General features: G+C 48.7%; 1 long non-coding RNA gene across 2 annotated transcripts; it reads right to left on the reverse strand.

The window, feature by feature from the left end:
* Window positions 1-3,231: 3,231 nt before the first annotated feature.
* LOC140905677 (uncharacterized) lies at window positions 3,232-8,060 on the reverse strand. Of its 2 annotated transcripts, none has more exons than XR_012156922.1 (4): window positions 8,006-8,060; window positions 6,316-6,520; window positions 6,119-6,240; window positions 3,232-3,501 (listed from the first exon to the last, which is right to left on the reverse strand). It is a non-coding gene; the product is annotated as an uncharacterized LOC140905677 (long non-coding RNA). The 2 variants fall into 2 exon arrangements; XR_012156926.1 differs by having other exon boundaries at window positions 7,990-8,059.
* Window positions 8,061-8,434: the final 374 nt, after the last annotated feature.

Raw genomic sequence — 8,434 nt, forward strand, 5'->3', positions numbered from 1 at the left:
ATCTGCAAGTTTCCAGTCAGGTTCAGGGCCCCAATGCCTGACTAAAGCAATGGCTGAGCTACCGAGTTTACAGCAGCGAAGCTGCACGGATGCAGCTGTGTCACTATAGTGCAGCTAGTGTAGACTCTCTAAGCCAGCAGAAGAGAGCTCTCACATCGACTTAATTAATCAACCCTGCTGACATAGTGCTGTCCACATCGATGCTTAGGTTGGTGTAACTTATGTCGCTCAAGGCGTGGCTCATTCACATTCCCTATACAAGGGCATAATGCAGGAGTAGTTCCAGTGAAGTCAATGGTGTAACACCAGCATAAGTGAGTGGAGAATCAGGCCCTGAGTCTCTAAGCAAGTCTGTTGGGATGTATCCATGTAGGGATGGGAGGAGCCATGCCATTCAGACCCAGAAAGAGACCCACATCTAAACTTCCACTTACTTATTGAGGGATGGGGTTGTGTTTTCTATTCTGATTCAAACCATTATAGTGACAGGCCTGCTTGAGTTATGCAGTCAGGGTCTTGATTCTCCTCTCACTCTTGATTTACTCTGGCGTAACACCACAGGCTTCAACAAAGTTACTCCTGATTTACACCGGGCTGTGAGAGTGGTGAAACAGGTTTCTGGATTCATATCCAAACTTCAGGGAAGGAAATTCAGCATGTTATTCCCATTCAGGCCCATCTTTAGTGCCCTGAAAAGAAGCTGCAAGCTGTGATGCTCAACCCACAAACGTTCTCACCCAGTCCAGAGGCATTGCCTATATAAATGGGGAAATTGAGCAACCTCCACATTTTACAACCGGGGAGGAGATATCTACCCTAAATACCAGGGTGGGTGCAGATTCGCTTGATAAGAATCCACACATTACAGAGACAATAAAGGAAGGATGTCATATCAGGCTCAGCCTCTGTCTACACTTGTGATGCTGTGCTGATCAGGTGTGAGTAATATGGGGTAATGAAGCACATCGAAAAATGGGAACTTTAAAGAAAATGTGTCTGATCAGACAATGCATTTGGTGCACACTATGCTGGCACTGGTGAAAGGGGCAAGGAAGTTGGAGGGTAAGGCTTTAGAGTGGTGTGTGGAAAACTGTATTGAAATTGTAAGCTGTCACTTTAAATGCTCAGAGGTTTCTCCAGGTCTTGCTCACAGTCAGGGGGCTCTGTAGGGAAGTGTGCAATCTGGGCCTACCAGCAGTCAGCTTGGCAGAGAGTCAGCCAGCCTATAGTAAGGTGGATAAAGCTGTGCCTCACTGCTTTAGGGAGCAGCCTGCTTTGTCTTTCTCTGTAAGCAAGAAAATAGTATTACACTGCAGCCCTCCGGCAAGTTTTCATTAATTTTCTCTGTTTGTACACCGTGAATATAACATTTTGTTCTTCTTTGAGTAATGTCCCTATGGGTACTCCACTGTAGATGTGTGTGCATCCCTGCGCTGCTAATTGGAGAATTTCAATAGCAGTGTCTGTTGGGCTCACACATGCGCTGTCTCTCCTCATTCTGTGCCATAGGGCTAGTCAGCGCACACAGGCTAATCCTCGCTGGGCTTCAAGAAGTGCTATACCGGCAATGAGGTGATCCTGGTAGCAGATAAGCACCCCCAGTGCATTCGTTGCCTCAGTGATGGCCACATTCAGCAAAAGTGTACCCTCTGCCAGCAGTTGCGGCCAAATCCCGCAAAGACAGAGAGTTCTGCCAAAAGATCAACTTCATGGAGGCAGCACTCTGACCTCAATCTTCCTGCAGACATGAGTCTTCCACACAACCTTTGACATCTAATGAAAGTGGTTCAAAGAAGCAGGTTGAGGACTCCTCTCATGAGTCCTCTGAAGAGAGAGTGGGAAGTCCTCTAAGTGAGCTCAGAGATAGCCGCAAGTGATCACCATCTTGCTTGGTATCCTTGGCACGGTCAACACCAAGACCACCCAAATCCGGTTCCCATGCCGCACGATGACCGTGGGCTATCAGTACCGTCAACAGGCCCATGGACACTATGGGCACAAACCCCCAAGTCCTCGGTACCAAGGAACAAGAGTAAACACTCTAAGGAGATGCTCCTGGGACATGTGTCAACCTCGGTACCACCAGCGACAATTCACCCAGCACTGGAGATCCTGGTGCAGACAAGGTCTTTGTCCCCTCCCTAACCCACCCCACCCCCCGGCACCGACACCAGGACATTTGGTACCAGTGGAATTCTGCAGAACCAAAGACCTCAGCCTATGGGATGCACCTGAGTCCCTGCCGCTTAGTGCCAACATCATGACACCAAGATTTTACCGGGCACAGAGGATATTCCCACAGCCAAGCCATGCCCCTCCACTGACTAGTGAGGGCTGAGGTAGTGAGCCAGAGGAGGTGGTCTCACAGTACTCCTCGCAGGCTCCATATCAGACCCACTACCAACAAGGCCCAAGAATGTACGCACAGATGGCTCCACCACAACCATCTTGGTATGGCCACCCATGGGCACCTCCATCAGGCTGTATGCCACCACAATGGCTGTATTGGGACCCTTGGGTTGTGCACTGACAGCCTGCTGCCTGAACTTCAGGCCTTGCCCAAGATCCCTCCAGGCACACCTCCTCAGCTGCAGCATCCAGGGCTTCAGAGGTGCCTCAGGAGATGGAGGAACAGGAAGCTGGCACCAAGGAAGACACAACACCAAAGACCATATCTTCCTCTTCTCCAGACAAAACCATCATCTCTCACCCAACCATCTCTGGCAGACGACTTCCACCTTTTCCAGGAGCTGTCAAAGACAGTGGTGAACACCCTCTACATACCACTAGAAGAGGTCAAGGACAACCACCATCAGCTCCTTGATATTCGCCACTCTTCATCCTCCTCAAAGATTACCCTCCCAATTAATGAAGCCATTTTAGACCCCACAAAAACAGTGTGGCAAACCCCAGCAACAATGGCACCAACTTGCAAATGTACAGACAAAAAATATTATGTCCCCATCAAGGAATCGGAATTCGTCTTTTCCCACTCACCACCCAATTCCATCGTGGCGGACACTGTCAATTCCCATGGCCAGCAACACCAGTCCAGAGCTACCCCCTATGACAGGGATTGGAAGTGCCTTGATCTTTTCAGCAGAAAGGCTTATTCCTCAGCCACCTTACAGTTCCATATTACCAACTATCAGGCACTCATGGCCAAATACAATTATACAAACTGCAGTAAACTTAACAACTTTATTGATAAACTGCCAGAGATATAGCAGTAAACCTTCACGGCCATCATAAAGGAAGGGCAACTGGTGGCAAAAACATTGCTACAATCAGCCCTTGATGCCACCAACACAGCAGCGAAATTCATCTCAACGGCAGTGGTGATGCGATGGGCATCATGGCTCCACTTGTCAGGATTCCTGAAAGAGGTGCAGTCCACGTTGGAAGATCTTCCCTTTGAGAGCACGAAGCCCTTAGCTGAAAAGACCAATGCCTCTCTTCATACCTGAAGGATTCCAGGGCCACCCTCAGGTTTCTGGGAATCTATACACCAGGGCAAAAGAGACTATTTAGTCCGCAATCCCAGCATAGACCATATGTAGCTCAATACCAACCGCAGCCACATTACGAGCTGCAAAGAAAGAAAGGGAAATTCCCAAAACATAAGTCGTCTGGCCCACACCCTTTATCCCAACCACATGCATCTAAGCATCACTTTTGACTGGCAGGTTGAGGCACTGCAAAACCACTCCCCCTGACTGACACAACTGACTATTGTTGTACACCCATTTGGCCAGAGACTGGCAGAATTCTGTAGTGCCTGGGAATGCATAGTGTCAAACCAATGGGTCTTGGAGATCATCCGATCAGGGTACTCCATCCATTTCACCTTCCTACCCACTCCACAACACTCCTCATCCCTCTTCAGGGGCCCTTCTCATGAGAGTTTACTACAACAGGAGACAAATTGCCTCCTCCAGTCAGGAGCCATAGAACCACTGCCTCACCATCTCCAAGGCAAGCAGTTCTACTCTCATCACTTCCTAATACCCAAAAGGAAGGGAGTTGGAGCTCCTTACTGTACCTCAGAGTTCTCAACAAGTTTGTCAAGGCTCAGAAGTTCAAGATGGTCATGTTATTGATGATCATTCCAGCACTGGAACAAGGAGACTGGTTTTGGGCCCTCAACCTCCAGGATGTCTATTTTCACATCTCAATCCTATCAGCTCACAGACAATTTCTTCAGTTCACTCTGGGACATGACCATTGACAATACAGCGTCCTCCCCTTCAGGATCTCATCAGCCACTGTGAGCAAAGGGATCCCCTTCTTGCATCACTGTTGTTAATCCTCACCACCGACACATCACTCACAGGGTTGGGTGCACATCTAAACGGTCTTATGACTCAAGGCAAATGGTCGCTCATGGATATATCCCTTCACATCAAACTTGAGCTATGAGTGGTCAGGAACACCTGCACCTATTTCCTCCTGCTGATCACAGGATCACACACAAAGTTCCTAACAGATAACATAGCTGTATGTACTACGTCAGTCAGCAAGGGGGAACCAGGTCTCCCTACCTGTGCACAGAATCATAGAACCATAGAATATCAGGGTTGGAAGGGACCTCAGGAGGTCATCTAGTCCAACCCCCTGCTCAAAGCAGGACAAATCCCCAATTAAATCATCCCAGCCAGGGCTTTGTCAAGCCTGACCTTAAAAACTTCTAAGGAAGGAGATTCTACCACCTCCCTAGGTAATGCATTCCAGTGTTTCACCACCCTCTTAGTGAAAAAGTTTTTCCTACTATTCAACCTAAACCTCCCCCACTGCAACTTCAGACCATTACTCCTTGTCCTGTCCTCTTCTACCACTGAGAATAGACTAGAACCATCCTCTCTGGAACCACCTCTCAGGTAGTTGAAAGCAGATATCAAATCCCCCCCCCATTTTTCTCTTCTGCAGACTAAACAATCCCAGTTCCCTCAGCCTCTCCTCATAAGTCATGTGTTCCAGACCCCTAATCATTTTTGTTGCCCTTCGCTGGACTCTCTCCAATTTCTCCACATCCTTCTTGTAGTGTGGGGCCCAAAACTGGACACAGTATTCCAGATGAGGCCTCACCAATGTCGAATAGAGGGGGACGATCACGTCCCTCGATCTGCTCGCTATGCCCCTACTTATACATCCCAAAATGCCATTGGCCTTCTTGGCAACAAGGGCACACTGCTGACTCATATCCAGCTTCTCATCCACTGTCACCCCTAGGTCCTTTTCCGCAGAACTGCTGCCTAGCCATTCGGTCCCTAGTCTGTAGCTGTGCATTGGGTTCTTCCGTCCTAAGTGCAGGACCCTGCACTTATCCTTATTGAACCTTATCAGATTTCTTTTGGCCCAATCCTCCAATTTGTCTAGGTCCCTCTGTATCCTATCCCTCCCCTCCAGCGTATCTACCACTCCTCCCAGTTTAGTATCATCCGCAAATTTGCTGAGAGTGCAATCCACACCATCCTCCAGATCATTTATGAAGATATTGAACAAAACCGGCCCCAGGACTGACCCCTGGGGAACTCCACTTGACACCGGCTGCCAGCTAGACATGGAGCCATTGATCACTACCCGTTGAGCCCAACAATCTAGCCAACTTTCTACCCACCTTATAGTGCATTCATCCAGCCCATACTTCTTTAACTTGCTGACAAGAATACTGTGGGAGACTGTGTCAAAAGCTTTGCTAAAGTCAAGAAATAATACATCCACTGCTTTCCCTTCATCCACAGAACCAGTAATCTCATCATAGAAGGCGATTAGATTAGTCAGGCATGACCTTCCCTTGGTGAATCCATGCTGACTTTTCCTGATCACTTTCCTCTCATGTAAGTGCTTCAGGATTGATTCTTTGAGTACCTGCTCCATGATTTTTCCAGGGACTGAGGTGAGGCTGACTGGCCTGTAGTCAGCAAAGAGGCTTTGGAATTGGTGCATCTAACACAACATTACACTGTCTGCAGCTTATTTCCTGCACACACAGAACTTGATAGTGGACAATCTCAGTCACAGATCCCCACATGATCACGAGCGGGAGATACACCAGTCTGTGCTCCATGACCTATTCACATGATAGGGAACAACATCCACAGACCTATTCGCCACTTACCAGAACAAGAAATGTCTGTGCTACTGCTCCAGGGCAGGATGGGACAGCAATGTCTGGACGATACCCTTCTCCCATGGGACAGGGACCTTCTTTATGCCTTTCCTCCATTTCCTCTACTCCTACTAAAAATAAAAAGGGATGGCGCTCATTTCATTTTGATCACTCCTACCTGGCCGAGACAGACCTGGTTCCCTTACCTGGCACAATTCGCGACGTGCACACTGTTCTCCTTCCCGAACATTCTGCACCTCCTCTCAGAGGATAAAGGGCATACTCTGCATCCCAACTCGGAGATTCTCCACCTCAAAGCATGTCTCCTGCTTGGTTCCAACACTTAGAGAGCTCCTGCTCCAGAGAAGTACAAGAGGTTCTATTGCAGCCTAGGAAATCCTCCACATGATCCTGCAGAAATGGTCCATGTTTCAGATTTGGTGCAACAAATCTGAACAAATCCCAACAAATCTCACCAACATCCATGTCTCTTCCACACATCTTAGACTATGGTCTGACCCTTAAAAAGTCATGCCTATCCCTAAGCTCTCTTAGGGTCCATCTAACAGTTATAACAGCCTTTCACCGACCTGTAAAGGGGTATTCAGTGCTGTCACACCCAAGCACAAAACAGTTCCTCAAGGGCATAATAAACCTCTTCCTTCAGCCTCAACTTCCTACCCCTATGTGGGACCTAAACCTTGCATTGAAAGGGCTGACTAGGCCATCTTTTGAACCCATAGCCAGCTGTTTGCTGACGTAACTATTGATGAAAACAGCTTTATTGATCGTGATTACCTCAGCCAGAAGAATAGGAGAGAGAGCATCCCCGAGGGCACATCCCCCTACACAGTATTCTTTCCGGATAAGGCTATGCTCAGGCCACATCAAAAATTCATCCCTAAGGTAACCTCTCCATTTCATGTGAATCAATTGATTCACCTTCCAATCTTCTATCCCAAGCCTCACCAAGACAACAGGGATGCTATACTTCACACCCTAGATGTCAGAAGAGCCCTGGCCTTCTACCTTGGCAGGATAGGACCTTCAGGAAGTCCCCTAGACTTTTCCTCTCCATTTCAGAAATATCCAAGGACTAAGCAATATCAGCCCAAAGGTTCTGTAAGTGGGTCTCAAAGTGCTTCAGACAGTGCTACCAAATTTGCAGCATGACCCTTCCAGACTCAATTCATACACACGCCACATGGTCAATCTCCTCATCCATCACCTTCTTCAAGAATATCCCTATCTCAGAGATCTGTAGAGCGGTGACATAGATGTCAGTCCACACATTCACAGAACACTATGCGATCACTGGGGACTCTGCCTCTGATGCCATCTTCAGCTCCACACTGCTGTCATCTGTAACTGACCCGACTCCAAAGTCCCAGCCCCCCATATAAGTACTGCTTGGGAGTCACCTACAATTAAGCACCCATATGGAGAGTACTGTGGCAGAGCTCCAACCTTGTCCCCGTGGGTCCCACACTTCCAGGTGGCTTATGCTAGCTTCAGAGACTCAGTGCAACCCTCCACATAGCCCTTCTCTCTCTAGGGCCTGGGATACAGTCTACTGAGCTCTTTTCATCATAAGCCAGCAAGGAGGTTGGTGAGAGAACTCCCACAGTCTCTGTTGCTCCTACTGCCTCTTACCAAAACAGTTTAGCATCCTGTCCTGACAAGGGCCTGTTTTCCCCTCCCAGGAGGTGTTTCTGTAGTGGTGGGTTGGGGGGAACCCGGGCCCACCCTCTACTCTGGGTTCTGGCCCAGGGACCCTAGTGATAGCAGCTATTGGCAGCCAACCTTTCACTACCAGAGTTGCTACATTTCCCCGGGACATTTTCCCACAGTTCTCCTGCTTTTCCCTTCTTCACCCTTACCTTAGGGTTCCCTTACCAATGACTTGAGGGTGTCTTCATTAACCAGCCCTTCAGCCACACTTCCTCTCCCTGGCTCTCCTCTGCCTGACTGGAGTGAGCCCTTTTATAGTATCAGAGGGGCCTTAATTAGAGTCAGGTGATCACATTAGCTTAATGGCCTCACCTGACTCTTTGCAGGTTAATTGGAGTCAGGTGTTCTCATTAGCCTGGAGCAGCCCCTGCTCTGGTCAGTCAGGGAACAGAAAACTGTTAATCCAGTGGCCAGTAGATCTGCCTTCTGCTACTCTGCTGTATGAAGAGGTTGGCCGATGGAATCTGCTGCGACTGTGGGGCCTATTTCCACTCCTCTGTCCGTTCACACCTCCGGGCAGAGTTCCTCTGGGCGGCATCCACTGACTCCCTTGACACCTTTGAGGAGCAGTGGGCGCTGTCCGGGGTTCTCTGC

This window comes from Lepidochelys kempii, chromosome 1 (assembly GCF_965140285.1).
Source record: "Lepidochelys kempii isolate rLepKem1 chromosome 1, rLepKem1.hap1, whole genome shotgun sequence".
NCBI classification, from domain to species: domain Eukaryota; kingdom Metazoa; phylum Chordata; order Testudines; family Cheloniidae; genus Lepidochelys; species Lepidochelys kempii.